General features: G+C 38.2%; 1 protein-coding gene across 6 annotated transcripts in view; it reads right to left on the reverse strand.

The window, feature by feature from the left end:
* The window catches only part of Bmpr1b (bone morphogenetic protein receptor type 1B), a 360238-nt gene extending 343104 nt beyond the window's left edge, over positions 1-17134 (reverse strand). For 4 of the 6 annotated variants that reach the window (XM_078021899.1, XM_078021895.1, XM_078021897.1 and 1 more), the window contains exon 1: positions 16795-17133. The gene's annotated coding sequence lies outside the window, so the exon portion shown is untranslated. Of the gene's footprint in view, positions 1-16794 lie in introns of all 6 variants that reach the window. The other 2 variants (XM_078021903.1, XM_078021900.1) reach the window with 1 other exon arrangement.
* Positions 17135-19155: the final 2021 nt, after the last annotated feature.

The raw sequence follows: 19155 nt of genomic DNA on the forward strand, positions 1-19155 counted from the left end.
TGTGTGTAAAGTTATCAGAACATTTAACCAGTCCTACAATAATACGAAAAAAGAATATTAGGAAAAGAACCAAATGGGGTATTAACTTCTGAAAAAAGGAAGCCAGTTTAAGTGCACAACATTTAAACCTAGGTCAATCTTTGTCTTTGTTTTAAAAAGAATACTTAGCATGCGGACACAAAGGGATAAAAGGAACAGACAAGGCACCTAAAGGTAAGTCATCCCTTACAAATTAGTGAAAAGTTACAATCATAGAAACTAATTTATTATACTGGGGCAAGTCAAGTTGCACATATTTTGTCTCTCAAAAATTAGCCATTGTCATCCAATTCAATCAACATGAAACTGAATCAAATTCTGAACAAATTTTTTAAATATTTATTTATTTATGTATCTTTAGTTTTAGGTGGATACATTAGTTTGTTTTTATGTAGTGCTGAGGATCGAACCCGGTGCCTCATGCATGCTAGGTGAGCACTCGACCACTGAGCCTCCACCCCAGACCCCTGAACAAAATATTTTTAACAATTGCTTTAAAGTTCTTAGAAAATAATTCCAAGAGAGGAGTATAATACTGATTGACAAAATTATTTCCCATTAACCAAAATTCTTTGCTAACCTCAAGGAGAGAGTTTATCTATAAGAACATGTAAGGGGTAAAGAGTGTAATTATTTGTAAGTATCAGACTCTTATAAAGAAGCATAAAATCTTAGAGTTGATTAGGTTTGATAGGGACCTAAGTAATCAACACTCACTTTGGTATCTGAAATTCCCCAAACTACCGGAATAAAAAAGATACAATGATCAAACAGCTCAAGATGGCTTGCTCTCAAAAAAACAAAAGCCATTCTGCAATTTTTAGCAAGCTATGATTTGCCCATTCAGGTTACAGAATCATAGTATTTCAGAGCCAGCATGGCTAAGAGGGTCTGGCTGAGCTCATTTTCAGTGGTCAACCTGAGGTTCAGAACCAATTATGACCTTTCCTGCCTCCCAGTCCTGTGTTCTTTAACATGCTACCTGACTTCCTCCCGTGGAAGAGCAGAGGTAAAGTAAGCTAAAGTAAGAATGAATGCATTAAAACATGTTACTCTATAACATCCATTATTGTGATGAGAAATTACAAAAGAAATTGGAATTATTTGAACTGAGAAATGAGAACACAAAGAAGATCTGAATTATATGAGATTATGAAAGTTAAAGTAAAAAATAATCAACTAGTCCTTCCTTATTATATGGTTTCATAATAAAATTATAAAGGGTCATTCGATGATTTAAATGGCAGGTAAAATTAAAACAAATAAAAGGAAATACCCTTGACAAGCATAACAAGCCTCCAGAATACACAAGGTCGCAGAACAGAGGTCACATCGTTAAATCCAGTAACATGATTTCAAAATAAGCTAGATCATTAGTGAAGCAAATATCTGATTATTTATGTTCGACATGAATATAATTTTCCATAATGGAAAAATTATATTTTGGAATATAAGGAGTCAGTAGGAAGCTTTCTATTTGTTACAAATTATAACTTGGTGTGTTTCTATAATATTTATACTCCTTTGGAAAATCAACTGTTGGTTATTCAATTACCAAAAAAAGGTTTTGATTTGACATATACATGGTATCTTTAATTATTTTTTCTAGTGCTGGGGATAGAACCCAAGTCTTCACACATGATAAGAAAGTATTCTAACACTAAGCTACATCCCTCACTCAATATTACATATTTTAAATATTAAAATAAAAATATTACAAAGCAAAACAGCCATTTTACTTTTAATGCGGAAATCCATTAAACCTTGCTTTCAGGCTGGAGTTGTGTGGCTCATTGGTAGAGTGCTCACCCAGCACTGGGTTGGATCCTTAGTACCACATAAAAATAAATAAATAAAATAAAGGTATTGTGTCCATCTATAAATAAACAAATAAATAGATTTATTTTAAAAGACTTGCTTTCCCCATAGCACCACATGCATGCTTAATCCAGTCATTTTGGAAAACAAAAATTTATTTTTTAATTCAGTAACTCTGCCTCAGCTAAACTCTGCTGCCACAGTAAAAATGCCCCACTGCATTTTTCTCTGCAAAATGTTAACAGTACTGTACTTAAAACAAAGGGAGGTTTCTTTCTGGAAAAGACATGGGGAGATAGGAAGCAAAGTGACTGACAATGACAGTTTTGACAGGTTGCAAGCCAGCCTGGAAGATGCTACAGTGATTTCATTTCCATTCTCTCTGGTACACTCTGACAGTCCTACTACAAAAGATGATCTACCATCATTCAAATACCACATAAAATCTGTAAAAGTTGCAAGATGAAAAACTCTCCCTAAAGGTTTTATTGTTTTTTTAGTACATTATCTTCTGGTCCCATTCCCCAACGCAACATCAACCTTTGTGAAGCCACACATGTAGGTGATAAGTCATGATGCTTCCTTCAAAATAAGTTTAAAAATGTAATTTCAGATTAAATGACTTTTTCTTTGTCTGGCACTCCTGTATTCTTATAGAATTACTTGAGCTATCTAATTTCCCAAATTTATAAATGTCATAGCTAACCCATGTTAAATGTCCCTCATACACCACACACACTCTCACCCTTGTCCCACCCAGGAAATGAAATTTGAGGTGACTCTGTGTGTAAGGGGCTGGCTGCAAAACAAAGCTGTGAAAGAGAAAAGGGCGAAGACACCATAAGACACAGGAAGTAATTTTAGAAAGTGGGGATGGGACTGCTCTTCGACCTTAGGGGTAGAGCTTCCACACTGGAAAGAGAGTGAGAGCCTGTGTTTGGTTTACTTATATGTGGGAAGCATCAAATGTTTTCCATAGAATGTTCTCTTGCCAAATAAGGTACCAGGTGGGCTGCCAGTTTCCAACGGGTTACGCCCCACTCCAAAGCTAAGAGAGCAGTCTCCCTAGCAGAGCCAAGGTCATGTGCATTGTGCAATCCTTTGACTGGAAGGAGCCACAAAATAGCTCAAATAAGCTCAAATAATTCACGGGTGGCATCCCACAACATACAACACGTGGGTCAAATGTAAAAGTAAGTTTTAATAAAGATGTGATAATTTTCCTCTATTTGAAAAAAAATTACTGCTAGTATTCCCTCTATAGGAACTTTATAGAATGTTACATGAACAGGGTGGGTGGGGGGACCACATCATTTTAGGTTCAAAATAAATTTTTCCAAGATTTTAAACATTTTCTTTCTTCACCCATCATTTATCTCAGAATATAATCAACAAGTCTTTTTTTTTTTTTTTTTGGAGGAGGAGGTGGGCAGTAGCTCTATCACACAGCTAGTTGTATTCCCATTTTTGTTTTTATTTTTTATATTTTAAGACAGGGTCTCCTAAATTTCAAGGCTTACCTTGAACTTGAGATCCTCCTGCCTCGGCCTCCTGAGTGGCCGAGGTGTGTACCACCATACCCAACCCAGGTCTCTTTCCTGATCACTCCTTACTCTGTTCTCTAATAACACCTTCCACACATAATTACTATCGCATGCAGTTCTTGATGCATATGTCTCTTCCTTGCCTCTGCATGTTTCCAAACTCAGGACCACATGGTTGAGTGCCAAAGAACTCTGCATCATCAGTAACCAACCAACATGGGATCTAGCAAGCGTCTCCAATATCTGCACAGATTTAGCAACAGAGGTTCCTACATGACTGTCCAGGGCCACCACCTACTGAACCTCAATGTGCCTTAAATTCCTTCAACTGTAAAATGAGAAGATTATACCTGGTGTCTTCAATGGGATGGGCTTAGCATAGTGCCTGAAATGTAGGAAAGACAAACACTATAGCCTCATTTTTTTCCTGCTTATATATAATTGCATTTTGACCATTCATATTAATGCTGAGTTTCACCTCTTTTATCCAGTCTTTGAAGTTTCCCTAATTCAGTGCTATAATTGCTTTTTAAAAATCTGGAAAATTTGTGAGATCTTTATGTGCTAAAGCATAAGATCACTGAAGAATTTAGCAAACATAATCATGGAGGGGGGTTAGCTTTGATTCTTTTCAGAGGTAATCACCTCTTGGCAAATTAAAAATTGTTGAGTCTCAAGGGAGAAATCAGTCAATATAATCCACTTGGTTTTTTTAACAGCCCTTGACAAGGAACTACCACAAAAGTTTAAGAACTGAATCATCATAGGATTAGATGAACCTTTATTGGAGAAACAAAGACAGTGAAAAAAAAAGGCATGACTTTGGCAGGAAAACCACAAATAGGGAAGGTGCTGGAAGTGGTCTTATTTAACATCTTTTAAAATGATGCAGAAAAGGAAATGTAGATTAAATTTTCCAGGTCTGCAAAAGATACTAAGTTTTTCCACTATGTGAAATGCCAAGTCAGTGGGATAACCTACAAGATTTCCAAAACTTTATGAGTTACTAGGGGGAAAACTCAAATAAGACTCAAATTGGAAAGCTATAGGGTTACTGTACTTCTCAGGATAATGAGCCTTAGTTATCATAAAAAGGGGCTTAAAAGTCACCTCTGGGATGCTGCATTAATATGTTCCTGCAGCCAAAAGAGCTAACAATGGCACGAACATCACTTAAGAACAGAAAATGTGGTTCTCATCTTATTTAAAACCAGAGTTCAGCCTGGGGATGTAGCTCAATGGTACAAAGCTTGACTCGCATAAGCAAGACTCTGCATTCAATCCCAGAAAAAGCAACAACAACAAAAAAGCAAAAGCAACAACAATGGAGTTCATGATTATTTGAGATGCTACAAGCATGCAGCTCTGACCTAACCCAGGCTAGCTACTCCAAAAATATCTGCTTCTTAATGGGAAAAAAAAAAAAAATTACAACTCTGCTTTCACCAAAAAGGAGAAGGGAGAAAAAATAAAACAGAAACTCAGGAAAATCCAAGCAAATAAAATGATCCATGGACCTCAGGACAACCATATGAAGAAAAACAAAGGTCAGCTTGCTTTCCATGTAGAAATGTAAAGTTTACAATGAAACCCAACAGATGTAAGGAGTGCACGTGCTGTACAAGATGGACAGTGCCCAGAGGCAAAGACACAGCTGAGGCACTGCTGCAGTACTTCAACTGAATATTCACTTCAGTTGACCAACAAAATATAAAGCCAAGAAATCAAACACGCTTAAAAGTACTAATCACTTCCAAGAATGGAGCACAGAGTTTCATTAATGGCAGACTTCTGTGGTTTAGATTAAGGAAAATAGATTTTAAGAAGAGAGAATACTAATTTTTTAAAAGTAAAACAATGGAATACCAATCTACTCTTCCCTAACATATCCCCTAATACATCACCTAAAGACAGAATAATAGACTGAATCAACTTGACACTTCATAAATGTTCTCAACATGTTCTCGCAAATGTTCTCTCATTTTCTTTTCCATATTCAGTCTATTTATGCTTTTATTCACCTGTAAATTTAAACATCTTTCCCTTTAGAACAGGACTTGATTATCTCTTTGACACGCTTTGATTTACAGTATGGAATCAAATTCATTCACATCACATAAATATTTAATAATTCCATTTGTAAGAAAGACATTGTTCATAAGCTAAAGATGTAAAATATTATTGTTGAACTGCATTATACCTTCCAAGTTTAAGAAACATGAGCCAAAAAAGAAATTTATAGCTAAATCAAGGTTCATGCTAGTAAGTTTGAAGAAAAATGTTTAAGAATGCAAAATAACAGCTTTTAAACCAAAAGCATAAATGCATGAAATTTCAAATAAAATGAGAGCTAAAAAGGTTTTCATGAAAACCTGTACTACATAATTATAAATTTTTACATATCAAAGAGATTATGTAAAAGAATGAAAATTACAGATACAAATAATATTTAGAAAATATTTAATATAATGTATGTTCATTCCATTGTTAGTTTTTTTGGCCATGGAATGCTTTTCTTTAAATGTTTAAAACATGGGCAATTCATAAAAACATTTGGAGTGAAATTATAAGTGATTTCATCACAAAATTAACATCTTGATGTTATTCGTTTATAACATTAAAATATTTTAATATTATGCCTATAAAATGCCAAATCATCATTCCAAATTATGCTACTTTAGTCAGAGCTCCGGTCAGTCACAGAGTAGTACAGCTAGTAAGGGAACACTCTGGGTGTTCACAACAGAAATTAGTACACTTCAATTCTCGCTGTCCCAGAGAAAAGGAGTCACAGAAAACAGCATTTTCAGATCAAGTGCAAAAGTGATAGAGACAAAGAGAAGATTATGAGAAGGTGGATGGGGGTAGTTGGAAGGTCGATAGTAAAAAAGAATGCAAGTGAGTATTTATATATTCTAGGATTTACATGGAAAACAGAAGCAAATCTGAGATTCAGATTGAGGCACAGAAAGCAAAGTGTTTTTTGGTTTGTTTGTTTGTTTAAGAAGGTTAGTTTTTTGTTTAAACTGTTAAATCAGAAGTATTCAAGTCCTTTAGTTAGTCTTTGTGCCAAGCATATAAAATGTATCCCATACTACTCATCACAAAAGAAAGTCTTACAGCTAAAAAACTTGAAAATATTGAGTTTTTCAAGCACAATTTCATTTCCTTATGGCTTTGTAAAACAACAGACTGCAATTTAAAAAGAATGCAGAAAATATAGTGCATCAAATCTTCAACAGGTTTAAAATAAAGAATATTCCAAGGCAATACGTCCATGAAAAATTTTGGATTATCTACCATTTTTCCAAACAATATCTCTTGCATCTATCAGTTAAGGTGCTAAAAGCTAAATATATAAAACCTTTTTTGGATGAAATTAATTTTTGTATGACTGTTTATCTCATCTTTAACATATTACACAGAATGTTAAAATGTTAAAACTCAATTTTATTGTTAAAGAATTAAAAATTTATTATAACATTTATATTCAAAGAGGAAGCATACATTATTTCATAAATATGCATAATTATGGGGTAGGAAATGCCTAATTTTCCTACAAAAATCACAAGGGTTGGATGACCGAAGCAAGGAGTGAATCAGGTCCATTGAGAATTACTAAGAAAAACATAATCAAACATAAATGCCACAGAATACAAAGATCATTTTCCTAATTGGTTCCAGAAACAGCTCGTAGGTAAATTTCCCTGAAAAGCTAATTTAATTCAATTAAACAGTGTAGTATGGTTTTCCTCTTCAGAGAGGGTTAAAATATTTTCATTTGCTACAGATGTTTAAAAAAAAAAAGTATTTAGAGGAGTGACTGAAAGGAAGATTCAAAGTTGTTGAATAAGGACTTTCTAATAAAAATGGCTTATTCAGCAGGTATATTTTAACCACTTCAGCATCTATCATTTATGAAGAACACTAAGTAAAAACTTGTAACAATTAGCATATTTAAAGTCTTTACACTATGCACTGTCACATCGATTCAATATTATTTCCTTCTGAAAATTACATCAGACATTTAGAGACCATTTTATTACCTATATGAATATATGAGAATTCTACCTCCACCATGCAATGGAGGGAACAGATTTACCACTTAAAAATTAAATAGTAGATTAAATTTATGGAGGAATAATTCAGGTTCCCATGAATACCTTTTCCTAGTTAATCTCAACATTATATAAGTTCAATCAAGCCACTCCAGATGAGTAAGTAATGCCTCCAAAACAACCTGGTCTGGACTGTGCTGAGTCCATCTGGCTGTTGGCTTGAACACTGGAATGACTCATAAAAATGAAGCAACCTGAGGTCACCTACTCCAGGTCTTTTCAACAGAATTGCCAACTGCTTACCAGGTGGTTCCAATTTCCGAGAACACTTTAAATGAGGGAGAAACTTATTCTACGTACACCATTTTATTTTCATATTGTCTCTGGCTTCAGAATTTGGTAAGGAAGGAAGGAAGCTCTTTTGAAATGTAGATTACCAATCATACGAAAGCCATAAATCACTGCATGTTTTTGGATTGAGAATATTTTTATCAACAAAGTCAAAAGTGAAAAGGGACACAAAATATTATACTCCCGATTTTGTAAAGGAAAGAAGACCCAAAATGTTAACAGTGGCTATTCCTGAATGGTAAGAGTAAGTGATTTTGTGAGAGTTCCCTACGTTTCCCAAATTTACTCCAATGAATATATATTCTTTACAATTAGAAAATAACAATGAGTACCTTTATAGAAAATATCATACCCTGCAAATCCTGAGCTCATGAGCAGCAGAGATCCATGTACAGTGGCTGGATTCTTTCTCCAGATGAAGAAGAAAAGCATGCACTTTTATCTTTGAAAGGAAAAAGTTAAAAACAAACAGACAAAACAAGATCTGGGTAGGTTCCTTCTCAAAATATAACTGGTGTAAGAATAAGTCATGGTGATAGAAATGGTCTCTCCACTTCAGGAGATAACAAACCAGTGGAAAAGTTGAGTCAATTATTTGAACCATCTTTTCCCCCAACGTGTATTTAGAGAAGCATCAGTCCAGCGATCACGCGGGGGAAAACACAAGTCCCACAGTCAAATACTCTTTTTGAGAACTGTCATAATCCCTGACAGCATAATAAAAGCTCAGAAGAGTTTGCAGTGTAAGCGTATCAACGATTCTTAGGCATGATTGGCCATGTATTAACTCACTTATCAGACACTTCCTTAGGTTTACCACGAGCCTGCCATTGATCTCCACTGTTTACAAACACTGAGGACTGTCATCTTCAAACAGCCCTCTGAGGGAAACACTATTATTTTCATTCCCATTTTATAGAGAATGAAGCAGGGAACAGAAGGTTCATGAACTTTCCCAAGACCTCAGAGCCAGGGAGAGACAGCTTACACTCCAACCCAGTCATCTACAACGCCCCTCGGTTTGCATTTGGCTGTGGGGTCCCTCCTGGGCTGCACACTTCCACAGAAGGCCCTTTCCTTGGAGCTCACTGGGAAAGCAGAGGCAACCAAGTAAAACACTTATGTGGAAATGGCTTATCTGGATTAGTCAAATGGCTCATTACCACCAAACCCCAATTTTTCACTTAATATGTGATAACTAGCAATGGTGTTAGGCCTCAAATAATTCCAGAGTGTAATGATTAAATAAGAGATTTGATTAAACTGTCATTTAATTTTATTAGACATCATAATTCAAAGGAATTTTGATGAAATAAAAATCTGTATGACACAATTTCTATTACCTGCATTCAAAAAGTCTACTAATATCCAGAGATTATTTGTGTGGTAGCATTTTAGGTCATTTTAACTTTCTTCTTTTTTTGAAAACCTAAAAATAATTAATTTTTTTAAAATCTGGCAGGGAAAGGAGGATCCTTGTGATTTGTATTAGATCATACTTAAATGTTTCAAAATGCATCTGTTGATGTGATATTACCAATACATGATGACATGAAAAACTCAAGTCACAAAATATATATGATCTCTTTTGTGTAAAAGTACAGAATGCAAAAGAAAATTCTTAAGGGATATATATGTAGATATACACTATTAATTTTAGTTTGTACCATTACAATGGTATAAAGCAACTTATTTTCTTAAGGTTTATTTGCAATTTCTAATTTTCCCGTAAGATTTATTCTATGTGTCATAGAAAAAAGCTTTTAAAGTCTATATATTAAAAGCCTGCATTAAAGATATAGGTTAATAGATAATGCCCATTCCTGAGTTGCTTGTAATCTGAACCAAATGATAATCCTACCTATTTCTCTCTTCTACTGCACCCTATTTTCTTTTTAGCTCTAAACAAAAATCTGACTGTAAACATTATGTTTGTGTATTTCCTGTTCACTATGCCCAAAAAGGGCATTTCAAATAAGGACAAAGATCTGCCTTTTTGTATCCACACTGCCTAGTCTTAAACAGTGCCTCTTTAATATGCACTGTATAAATGGATAAATGAAAGAGTGAATGAAACAGTATCCATGTAGAAGATATACAGCCTAGCCAGTAAAAAGATTAAACCAACAAACTGACTGAAAAAGTACCTACATAATAACAACGTTGAGTTCAGACCACTGTCTCATCAATAAAAACACACAATTTGGAAAGGAAAGCAGATTTCCAACAGAGCTAAGAGAAGCCAACTGCTCCAATCCAAGAAGACTCCAAAAAGAAAGAGGCTTTTTATGAAGCTCAATCAACAAAAAATGGAGCCTTAACTGTTTTAGCTCCTGATAAACTGAGGAGAGTTTATTTATGAACAACAATTTAATAAGTTGTGAGCAGGACTGCAAAAGAACTATAAGGATCGGCTCGTAAAAGCAAAGGAGCTATTCCAGGGATGACTGGAATCTGAAGAAGAAATTTACAGAGAGGCTATCTTGAGAGGGACAGTGACATTCAGTGCAGGGACACAGGCAGCACAAGTTGATCTAACAAAAAAGGAGTCAAAAGAATGAACATCTTCTCTCCTCCACCCTCCCTCTACTCTGCCAGGCTTCCCCATGACCTGTGCTATCTGGTAATCCAGGTGGTTCATCAGGTTATCTTCCTGGGAAGAAAGCGTAAGAAAGTTTGATTCAGAGAAGACCTAGAGAGGCAACCAAAGATACCTGACATGGAAGCCAATGGGAATAATGCGCCGAGTTTTGGCAAAATGGAGTAAGGGGGAAAGGGAGATGATAAAGACACAGAAAGTATTCTTAACTAGCTGAAGCATCAAAGGATACAGTAGAGCCAGGTGTGATGTTGTACTCCTGTCATCTCAGCTACTCTGAAGGCTGAGGCAGGAAGACTGCAAGTTGGAAGGCAGCTTGGGCAATTCAACAAGGCTGTCTCAAAATTTAAAAAATAAATAAATAAAAAGGGCTGAGTATGTGGTTCAGTGGTAGCGTGCTCCTGAATTAAATCTCCAGTTTAACAGGGGATCGGGGGCAGTGGAAGGAAATTACTATATACAAAAAAAAAAAAAGATGATGGCCCAATGTTTGCAACCCCCTTAGAATGCTGCACTACATTCTGCAATTAGAGGAAGGATTGTAGGAAAATCCCCCACCATGTAGGTGATTATGGCTACATGTATACTGGACAATCAAATAGTAGCTTGTTTCCAGAAAAAGAATTGAAGATAATTTATCATTTATAGACGGTTATAAAGTGTATTACTTAGATAAAACTCAAGATTTCTATCAAAAGATTAATTTAGACAAAGGCACCATCATTACAGACTTCCTTGGAATCATTTCAGATTCATTAATCATCAAATTAACCAGTGACAAATGTTTCTGTACTTGCTTAAGTCCCTATCTATCTAACTACTATAAAAATGACTAAAACATTACCTTAAGAAAGCCAGGCACAAGAAGCATTTAACAGAAACACATTAAATTATCTTTTTTCCTTCAACCAATTAGTAAATACAATCTCCAGAAAAATCATTTCCAAATTTACTACTTAAAATCTTTTAAAGCTGCAGCTATATATTTGTTGAAAGACATGAAAAATAAAATCAACTGAATTAAACATCCAACAGTATCCCACAATATTTACTGCATGCCTACTCTAAACTGGCACTCTCCGTGGGCTGACATTCAACAGTGGTAATATCCAGACCTAAACATGTGAACTTGACAGGGAAGTCTTCAAGAAGCATCCAAGCTTTTCAAAGCTGAGGGTTTACACAATAAAGACAATCAAGGAATTCTCCCTTGCTACTTTCCTTTGTGCTCAGACACAAACCTTACCGAAAATCCAGTGGAAAGACACTACTTAAGTTAGCCCTCTAGGCCACTTTTCTCAAAGAGCCCAGCACTGCAGTATAGTGCAGGGATCATCCCTAGCCCTAAGAACTTAACCACAGCACTTCTCAGGACATTCTGCAGGCTCTCCCAGAAAGAAGTTTACAGTCCAGGAGGTATCTGAAGGAAGATAAGAAAGTTAAGTCTGGGAACTTTAAGAAGATGCTGAGGTCTAACATTTAAAAGTAAAAAACAACGAATGAGCCATTGAGTTGCTGCAATGTAGATCAGGTTGGGGGTGGGGAGGGTGATTCAACTCAATGAACCTCCTATTCAGTGATAAGAACAATGTCTGATCAATCTCTCCAGGTTCCACCCTTGGCCAAACTCCCAGCTGCATCATTTCCATAGCCTCCCACATCATTTCACTTCAGACACTCTTGCTCACACCAGACAGACAGACAGACATGCCAAGTCATCTTTCTTCACTTCTCTGTTTCAATCCTCCAGGGTATTCAATAAAATGTACTGTGAGTTAAATGCATACTTCCCATCCTAGGGCCTGGCTGTCTCTGACATCATTCCAGCCATGTGCCTTAACTGCCCGAGTCCAACCACCCCAGCCAGCTTGTGTGTAGCTGCTTTTGCTAGGAAGTTCCCCTAGATCTTCATGGGCTGGTGCTTTTGCTATTTAGGAACATCCTTAGAGATGTTTTCCTTACCACCTTATGTACTTTAAAGCAGACCTGTCATTTGCAGTCATATATCCTGATTTTCTTAATGGCAATTTTCACTTTTGGAAATTATCTTACTCATATGGTTGGTTGTAGTTCCCTGTTTCCACTCTCGAGAATTTAAGTTCAATGACAGCCAGGACCCTGTGTCACTTAAAGATGTAATCTTTCTACTGCATATAATGGTAACTACTGAAGAGTACTCAAATATTTTAGTAAAAATGAATGTAACCAGGATATAAGCAAATAGCCTAAGAATCATGAAAACAAATTATTGTCTTCTGGAAGTTATACATTATCTTTTTTTGCCTTACACATATGAACTTAAAAAGAGAATGTTTTTCTTATCCACTCCTAAATCTTCATATATTTCTTTCTCCAATCTCTATCCCTAAAAAGTTTTATTTTCCCACAATTTTAACTATTAATTCAATAGAAATGAATTTAAAATCTACATTTCTAATCTTGGCCACTCTCTTCCCTGAATCCTGGCTTACCTCAACATATCACAACACTTTTATTTCAATTTCCACAATCACATCTAATTTAGCATGTGGAAACCTGAACTAATCCTCTCTTAGTCAAAATCAATCTCTCCTACTTTTTTTTAAAAGCTTTAAAAAAAATTTTTTTTAGATGTTGATGTGGCTTTATTAATTTATTTATATGCATTGCTGAGAATTGAACTCAGTGCCTCATACATGCTAGGCAAGCGCTCTACCACTGAGCCACATCCCCAGCCCTCTCCTTCTACTCTTAATGTTTACCAACCAGCCACCAAAACCCATATTCATTTATTTTTTAAATATTTTTTTAGTTGAGATGAACACAATATCTTTATTTATTTATTTTTATGTGGTGCTGAGGATTGAGCCCAGTGCCTCACTTGTGCGAGGCAAGTGCTGTACTGCTGAGCTACAGCCCCAGCCCCCAAAATCCATATTTAAAAGCTAAATATATTTGATTATGAAATTCAAAAACTGGAAAATAGATTGGAGAACATCAAGCGAGATAGTTATCAAGCTTTCTTAAAGTTTTTAGGTTTTCTTCAAATAAGTTTACAAGGAAGACTGATATGTAAGGTTCAAAAATTTGAAGTTGTTCCTAAGTAAAATTAATGGTCTCTAGGGGGAAAAAAACTTTAAAACCAGCCACTAATCTGATATGAACTTTTTTCTCTTCTCTCTACTTGCCTTCAACCCACATATAGAAAGCCATAGAGGAAAACAGTTAAGTTCAAAGAACTTTTCAAGTAGAAATAATTCTTCTGCCCAAGATGACACAGCACCCAGAACAATATCTAGCACATAAATGATGCAACTTCAAGTCAATGTTCTGAAAGATAAATATTACCTTCATGCACATGTATCACAAGTGATTATCAATTACCACAATTGATAAATTTCACTCATGGCTTTTATTGATTAGAATGAAATCTTTAGAGTTTATATTTTAATTGTTAGCTTCTAATTACAGACCGATTCACCCATTTAGAGTGAAGTGAAAGACAGCAATGAGAAGTACTGGTATGGTGAAGGAAGCACAAGGATTTGATTCCACAGCTACTGTGGCTTCCATGTATTTCTGAGCATGGTTTTCAAACTCTTCATCCCTCATCCTCTTCATTTTCAATATTAATGTGTGGCAAGAAGCTCTCGAAAACTCTCTTATGTCTAAGTTGATGACCTGCTGGTATTGCATGCTAATATATTTCCCTTGACCTATTTCACGTACCAGGAATCAGAATTACAAGACAAATTGAAAGAGAACCTTAAACAGAACCAAGTGCCCTTCAAGGACTTTTTGTCTATCATATGTCAAGCACTGTGCTGAGCATCTTAAGTTCAGAGAAAAAAAAATAGAAAAAAAAAAAAAAGAAGAAGAACAACACTAGCTCACTTTAATTAGATAACAGTCCCAAAGAGAAGAACTAGGCAAGTAGTTATACTACAGAAGTGAGCATCCAGAAGCATGAAAGATGATTGGGGACTTATAAAAACTAGAAAAGGTTTTACTAGGTTGGAGATAGCTGACAAAAAAGAAGTGGTGCTGAGGAAGAGTGGGGAGAGTTGCTATACCTACCAAAAGCTAACCACATTTTAAACTGCCTCATATTTTTAAACAAATAATAATAAAATCAGCATTTACTGTAATAAAATACTTTATCAGGCTGTCTCACACAGTTTTTAAAGTTTATGAGGGAAAAATTAAGTCGATTTCCTTTTAATAAATATTATTTAATGACTGGAACATTTTGAGACACATATATGAACACACCATGAGTAGTGGCACGTCACTCAGTGTCAATCTAACAGGGAGTTTTGGACAACCCTGCCTGGACTAAATGCTGGGCAGCACCTGGCAGACAAGGTGGCAAAATCCCTATAAATAGTGATGATTCAATAACATGACATAAATCAAGATTTTTAACTCACCAAAAACTAACATTTTGATTTAAAATCACAAATCAGTGCCCTTAAAATTCATCAGCATCCCCTAGCACATGAGTAATGAGATCATATCAACTTATATCATGTGACCGAAAGGAAAAGGTGGTTTTCTAAATGGTAATTCAGATTGGACAAATAACACACTGTATCAAGTTTTGTAGCCTTAGGCCATATTTTGCTAAAAACAAAGGTACATTATGCATGTCTAAAGAAAACAGTGAAAATCACAGCAATTAATTTCCCAGCTATGTTTCCCATAAAAACCATCACTACTGATTTGCTTACCACACAAACTTTTTTGCATGCACAATGATCTAAGTGTGTAATAACTTGCATATTTCACTAAGATGTAATATCCTTCAAAACATCCTTATAATGAGAGTTTTCCAAAGAAATTATTGATCCCGGGAATGTCTCATGCTTTAAAAATCACTGACAAATCCTTTCCTATTTTCTTTGCAGTTAGAAATAATTCTTCTTGATCACTAGAGTGTAAAAAGGTATAAAAGTACAAAGACAGAATATTTTCTTAAATACAAATGTCCCAGTTGACACAAGGTATTTCCCATAACTTTTCCCAAACAATTATTAGGAAAGTTGTCACTGGGGTCCTAAAAATATATGTAAGAAAACAGATTAGCTGGCATTAGTTGAGTACAGCAAAAGATTTCCATTAAGTGCTTTTTTCAAATTATTTTCAAACACTCTTCAGATGAACCCTCTCATTCCTGGTGGAACCTTTTGTGATTCCTTCCAGAATTCAAAAACCTTTTCTCAGGTGGTTCTGCTTCAACACAGATATGTCTGGAACATTCTCTTTATATGTTGGAGGCAATTAAACTCCTGGCTTCTTCTGTTTTCTTTCACTGGCACGTTTGTGGTTGCTCACAGTCACTGACCTCACCTTGGTGGAAGGTGACTAAGAGCAGTTCCTAATAACTCAAGCAAACTCAGCGTTCCCCTTCAGGACAAACACCAAGGACCTCAGCCGCAAAGGCGGGGCTCTAAAGGAATAGGACCCCCACCACACTGCGCAACCTTCGGAGGTCTTAGCTAGTTTCTGACATCCTATCACTGCAAGGGACAGATGGAAACAGCGTGGACACACACAGAGATGGACAGAGACGGGCGCAGCCAGGAACAGAAGGAGGGAAGGAGAGCAGTGAGACAAGGAACAGAAAGACAGCCTCCAAAGAGAGAGACCAAGAGGCTAGGGGAGACAGTGAAGAAGAAAAGAGGGACACACTGGTTGAGACTGAGAAGCAGAGCTGGGCTGCAAGAAGGGGAGATCGATGGACAGGGAGAGAGGGAAAACACAGAAATAAAGAAAAAAGAGGGAGGAAGTGGAGACGGAGCGAGAAGCCAGAGACAGGGAAAGAGACAACAGAAGCAGTGACCGAGCTTCAGGACCCACCGCAGAGGACCTTCTCCCTCTGCGTCTCGGGATGAGGCAGGTGGCTCCGCACCCAGTTAGGTGCCCGCGGGTGCTGCCTCCTCCCGCCCTGCGTCCCGTCCCGGGCCAGCAGGGCTCCCTCCCATTTCCCGGATTCCGCGACTGCACTTTACTCTCGCCCCATCCCTCCGCGTGCAGTTCCAGACTCCCCGCCTCGGCGCGTCCCTCCTTCCCCAGTTCCACCAGCACGTGTCCCGCCCGCCGCTGCCCGCTCCCAGCTGCTCGCCGGCGCAGGCACGAGGCCTCGGGGTCCCGGCAGAGCGCCTGTTCACAAAGCCCCGGCGGCCACCGCCTGACCCCCTCCCCGCCGCCGCCCCATGGCCGCGCCGCCCGCTCCAGTCCCCTGCTTCCCGCGCTCGGTCTCGCCCGGGTCAACGGCCGCCGAGCGCCGCACAGGGCTCCAGCCCGCCCCGCTAACGCCGGTCCAGCAGCCCCCTGGAGCTCGGCTGCCCGACCCCCAGCGCGGGGATGCGGCCCCGCCACGCCCTCCCTACCTCGCGCGCCTTACCCGCCGCTGCGCTCCCGCACTCTGGTCCTCCACGCCGCCGTCCCGCACCGTCCGGCGCGCCCTGCACGCCCCGCCGACTCCGCGGGCCGCGCCGTCAACTTCTGGCCGCCACGGCCGCTCCGCCGCCGCCGCCGCCGCCGCCGCGGGACTTTTTTTTTTTTTTTTTTTTCCTTCTCGCTCCTCGGCTGCCTCTGGAATTTTTTTTTCACTTGCCCTCTCCAGCTCCCACTAGTGATTGGAGACTGAGAGCCAAGTACTTAGCGGAGGGATTACACTTCTCGACGCACTTGGAGCTGCCCCAGCGCCGCCGCCTGTGTGAGCAGCGGCGGGCGGACTGGCGCGGCCGCGCTGCCCGCTGCGGGTCAGCCGTGTGGGGCTGGGGCGTGCGCCCAGAGCCTCGTCCGCTTCTCAGAGCATCACCTGGACTTCAGTCCTGGATCCTCCCCTGGTCAAGTTCATGAGAGGTGTCCAGGAATCTTTTTAGGCTAGAGGAACAAAGATTAAAAGTGCACCGTTGGCTGAGAACTGGAAGGGGCCCCCAGACCAGGCAGAGTGCAGTGGATTTCAACTTTCCAGGGCCAGGGACACTTTGGAGAAGTTACTAAAATGTTGGTTACACACCTCGTAAAAAAAAACATAGACGCACACATCACACTCTGCCAGCAGTTGCCGGTGGGGATTTCAGAAACCTTGAAGCCTCTTGTAGGACCTCTTAGGGAAATGAAATAGTTTCTTTCTACAGGTATTTTAAAACTGGAAACAAACGAAAACTAAAGAAAAAAAAAGATTCTTTTCCATTTGCTTCTGATGAAATTGTACAATTAGTGGTGTTGACTTTGGAAAAGCATATAACATCTCTACTTTGCGGTCTCCTTGCTAAGTCTTTTAGGTGTTGAAACACTTCAAGGGGTAAATAGAAGTAAGGGAGTTCAGAGTCTTTCAGAAGGTTTGGAGCAAATAGTTAACCTCTTTAGCATCAGCCATTTTGCCAACTCCATTTCCCAGGGAGATATCGCATGACTTCCAACTAGCTTTTCCTCCTAATGCCTTTCAGCTGCCCATCCTTCGCATAATTTATTTCCTCCTTTGGTAAAATTTTCTGCTTCCGAATAGATTGATAAGCTCTCTCTGGTCACCATCAGGTTTGGGGTTGAAGTAATTTAACACAATTTCACTCTGAAGTAGCTTTCCTCCTCTTTTCTTCATATTTCGATTATCTAGTCAATTATCACCCTGCTTTATTTTAACTCTTTATTTTCTCCAAGTACTCCTATTGAATCTTCTAAAATTAGACATTAAATATAATCTTTTCGCTTGTCAATAAGAAAACTGAGCCTTGTTGATGCGTAAAATGTGAACATATTTTTCTCACAGAGGCAACATTAGTGTTAGGGCTGTTGACCCAGTGACGAGTCCTTGCTTCCCCAATGTTGAAGAATAACACCAGAGAAGCAGGCTAAGGCCAGGTCAGAGTGGAAAATTAGAAATTTATTAAAGGACAGCAGAAAAGCCTTCTCCCAGAGGAAGAGGGGGACCCAAGAGATGGAATCCATGGAAGTGTGGTTGTCTCTCCATTTTATTGTTTTCTGTTATGGAATGTAGGGGGGAAGGCCCCAGGGGTGGGCCAAAGAAGTAATCTGGGCACTTCTTCAAGTTTGCTGTTCATTAACATTTCTTTGGTATGAGCCATCGTCAAATATGTTGGGGGCTGTTTCCTGGACTTCATTAACATTCTGAGAGTTGGGAATTCATTCTCAACATGGCCTCCATTTTAGATTTCACTGGATATTAGACCCAATTTACCTAACTACACTGACTACCTAATTTTAAATCTGGCTTCAATTAGAGTCCCCAGGAAAATCTGTTTGCCCCCATAATGTATCTGCATTATGGTTCCTGATGCAAGATTAGAACAGGTTCAATAGAAATTTTCTGAAATACTTAAGAGTTCTTGGTGTCATCGCACCTCCTGTTGTTCTAAGTTCCAAGGGCTAGTACTCATCTTAATGCCCCAAGAATTCCAAGGTAGAATTCATTAATTTTACTTTAACCTCATGTCCTCCCTGATAGCCCAACTCCCACTCCTTCCCCCTCTCCACCTCTTCTTTCCAAACTTTAAAGTGTCCAACCACCTAAATTAACTTCCACCTGGTCCTGCATCAAATTCATCATCATTTCCATCATCCTACATTAACTGCGTTTAAAAAGCAAAGAAATATAATTGGCTCTCTCCCATATGCTATGTGAATTAATAAAGTTCATTTTTCAGATGCACATTCGCCCTTGGAATTTCAGTCCTCTCAAACTGCAGTGAAATACATTGGACATTATAGGATACTTTAAACATTCAAATCAGAGGAA

This window comes from Ictidomys tridecemlineatus, chromosome 9, assembly GCF_052094955.1.
Source record: "Ictidomys tridecemlineatus isolate mIctTri1 chromosome 9, mIctTri1.hap1, whole genome shotgun sequence".
NCBI classification, from domain to species: domain Eukaryota; kingdom Metazoa; phylum Chordata; class Mammalia; order Rodentia; family Sciuridae; genus Ictidomys; species Ictidomys tridecemlineatus.